This window comes from Monopterus albus, unplaced genomic scaffold (assembly GCF_001952655.1).
Source record: "Monopterus albus unplaced genomic scaffold, M_albus_1.0 scaffold182.1, whole genome shotgun sequence".
NCBI classification, from domain to species: domain Eukaryota; kingdom Metazoa; phylum Chordata; class Actinopteri; order Synbranchiformes; family Synbranchidae; genus Monopterus; species Monopterus albus.
In genome coordinates this window covers 1,591,606-1,595,376 of record NW_018128062.1, presented here as the reverse complement: position 1 = coordinate 1,595,376, position 3,771 = coordinate 1,591,606, and the positions used below count along the sequence as shown (strand labels likewise).

Sequence of the window (3,771 nt, the reverse complement as noted above, 5' to 3'; positions counted from 1 at the left end):
GGGAAAATTTAAAATCCAAAGATGCCAACTAACAAAGGTGATTTCTGTGGAAGAGGATTAGAGTCACTGTAAAAAAAAAAAAAAAAAAAAAAATTGAGTATATATATCATTTTTGGTTGCTATTTTATTGTATTTTTTGTATGTATGAAAAGCAACTTAAACCGCTGAATAATCTTTCTAAAGCTGACAGAAACATAACTGAAAGAATTCTTGTCAAGTAGTATTGGGGCACTCCTTCAGTTTACAGAAGTGGCTTAACCTGAGTTTGCAAATCAATGGGAAACAGCCTGTTCAAAAAGACTGTGATAAACACTTGTCAAGTTGTTGTTTACCCGTTGTTATAGTATACTTTATGTGTCAACAAGGCATCAAATTGTCTTGCTCCCCCGCCCCCTGACCAAACCACACCATATATTATTTAAAAGGGTTGCTTGGATTTTGACATATTGAGGTAGAAGCTAATATTACGAACACACATCATTTCTCCATTGCTCACAGTAACTGCTAATGTCACTTGCTAGCTATCAGAGAGCTCCATTCACTGATGATCTGAGGCATTAACAAAAAAAATAAAACTATTATGGTGAACAAATGTGGTTTACAATGTTGTAATTGTGTAAATAATATTCTGATGGGTGCTGATGTTGCCTCTTTTTTTTACAGTCTCAGGGGAATTATTGGACTCCAGCTTTGCTCTCAAATTCGTTTTGCCCAGTGCAGCAATGAACCTGGACTAGTGATACCTCCTCGCCCCATAATCTGAATGTTAGGTGACATCATTGTGAGAAGGTTTATGGTAGCTGGATGGCTGATTTGCAGAAAGTGTATCTGCTTCCCTTTGTTCTTTGAATTAGACAAGCATGTCAGTAATATTTGCACTGCCAGGGTGGCTGCACTTCATTACTTCTAACAGTAGATGTCACTCATGAACTCTGAGTCAAGAGGCTTCCAGTAATTAACCTTCTGGAGATACAATACATTGCAAAGCAGCATTGCTTTAGTAAAGCCGTGTTTGGCCATCACTAGTTGAAACGTTACCATACTACACAAATACCATATCTTGTATTTCTGTTTCGCCATGCATGCAGCTTAAGGCTTACATCAAACTCTGATTCCTGCTTTTGTTCTTTTAGTTTTATTTCAAATATTATCTAGATGATAGCCTCTGTTGCACTTCTCTGTGTTTCTCATCACAGCTTTCCTGGGAAGCAGTGGGATATGTTGTAACTCCTGTTGCCCCATAATGATGGACATTCTGCCCAGGCGAGAGGTGGATCATCTCTGCCTGTCCCTGAGTGAGACCATCCTGGCTGCATGTTTTCTGTAAGTGAGGTAGAGAAAATATAGAGAATGACATACAAGCAACTAAACACTCATATCCTTATTAGTAAATTGTTAGTTACTTCACTTCCTGCTCTGACAAATCATAGGTATTGAAAAAGAAGTGTCTACATCCACCTGGGGTGTGTTATCACCAACATGTGTCCCACTCTTGCTCAAAAAGGGAGGGACTAACGCCATCCCTGCCTGCACTGATTGGTTTAATGAAGTGATTCCTGTCTCACTACTGATTTGTCGTCATTAAAAAAGTAAAAAGAAAAGTGCTGTATTGTGAAATGTGTAAAGCAATGTGATTGGAACATGTAATGCAACTTTGACTAGAAATGTAGTGAAGCAGAAAGTATAGATATTTGCTCTTAGGGGTAAAAGTCAAAGTAGCCATAATCAAATCTACTTAAGTAACGTACCGATATGTGAACAATGTACTTAAGTACAGTAACGAGTACAAAGTACTTGTATTTTGTTACTTTCCAACACTGCCTTGTGATCACAATGATGTTGATCTATGGCTTACTGGTGTTTAGCCAGATTCCGTCCAAGTGCACTGGCTAGGCTCTCTTCAAGAAAATCACAAGCTACTGTAATTTTAGACGTAAAAGACAAGGAAACTCAATGAGACCTTCTTATACTGACAAAATTAGTCCTAGTGTTTGTTTATAATGCCTTGAAAGTATTTAACTGTCATATTCTGCACCCAGCAGTGAAACCCTCCCAACTAAATGGCCAAATTCTTGTATGAGAACTCAGTCTGAGAAGGAAGAGACAGAAAAAACAGATGTGATGTGGATGCTGTTTAACAACTAACATGAATTTTGTACATCAAACACTTTCTCACCCTCCGTGTAGGTTCTGTGAAGGGACTTCTGCCTGAGGACTGCCCCTCTTCCTCCTCATTGTCTGAATCCTCCAGAGTTTCACCACTGGAGAAGTGGATGATCATCTTCTGTTTGGACGAGGCAGGGCGCCCAGACTCCATTACCTGACAGATTGGACAGGTCTTTACATAAACAATTATTTCGATTCTCTTTCATTTGTTAACCAATACATTTTTTTTATTTCCCCTTGTCTATGTCGAGTATGCTGTAAGTTTATAAGCTTTTTAATATCCTGCCTCCAGAATGAATATTTACCAATGACTAGTCACAAGGTTAGTGAAAGCAAACATGCATCTTATTACTGATGTTTACTGAACGCGTCCTAAACTAATATCTCTGTTTGTCTTGCTTCATTATTGCAACACTTACTTCCTGGTAGCTCGTGGTCATTCTTCAAAGGCAGAAGTCTTTCTTTAACATTCCAATGTAACAGTGTAAATTATTTCTTTCATGCCACAGCTGTACTGTACGTTCATCCACGCTGGAGTTATCGGGAAAAAAACAACTACAGGACACAGGCTCAGTCTTGAAACCTGAGACACCAACACAGAAATGCAAACCTGACCACAGGCAAGTAGTAAGAGAGCCTCCAATCAGTTTTATTCCTGGGCTGTAGGGGCTGGACTTGTTGTGATGTGTACAGTATTGAGGGTTGTTGCCACCTCTAGCATAGGAATCTTAATGCCAGTATGCCCCTTTCTTTTGCACCATGGCCCCAAAGTTGGATAAAACATCTGTTATGCACTGTTAAAGTCTCACATGTACATACTGTATATCTGTTTGTTGTAGTTCACTTCATACTAAAGTGAACCATTCAAATCAAGGGGAATCTTTCTGGATGTTTTCTTGGAACTCAGCTTGGCATATCTGGTGTCGTGTGAGCCAAGTACAACTTAAAATTTATTATAATTATACCACAAATAACAGCAGTTATATGTACTGTGTAACAGCAGTATACTGTAAGTGTAGTCTGACCAACTCCCAGTTACTGCGAAATTCGTGGAGCACAACTGTCAATCATACCCATATTTTCTCTGCTAGTTTGATGTTTAGTAAGTTTTATAAAAACGTATTTAAAGTTTCATTGTAATATTTATAAAGATATTTGTAAACATTATGCATCTTATTACTATGGAATTTTTATTGAATTCCACCTATAGCATGATTTTTAAACTATCCATCCTGTCTTCTAAAACCCACTGGCATGTCCCAAATCCATACCACATATTAAATCTGACTATGCAAAGTGTCCACATTAATAAAGTGATAACATGAAGCACATGCAAACAAGACAGTATGCATACTGATTACGGTCAATTTTTGAATGTGTTCTAGAGGCACAACACTCTCCCATGGAGACACTGAACAACATTATCATGAATCAGACGATGATTTTGACCCTGAAAAAAACTTTTATAAGAACTCTGAAAATAACTGCAAGTATTACACGGATGAGCAGTTTAACAGCAATGTTAAGACTGAAAACAAATTATCATTAATTCACTTTAATGGCAGAAGTTTATATGCATACTTTCAGAGTATAAAACATTATCTT

At 37.7% G+C, this 3,771-nt stretch overlaps 1 long non-coding RNA gene across 1 annotated transcript; it reads left to right on the top strand.

Moving 5' to 3' along the window:
• Positions 1-1,246: 1,246 nt before the first annotated feature.
• On the top strand, positions 1,247-2,758 carry LOC109969826 (uncharacterized). Its single transcript, XR_002276315.1, has 3 exons — positions 1,247-1,323; positions 2,188-2,336; positions 2,676-2,758. It is a non-coding gene; the product is annotated as an uncharacterized LOC109969826 (long non-coding RNA).
• The last annotated feature ends 1,013 nt before the right edge of the window (positions 2,759-3,771 follow it).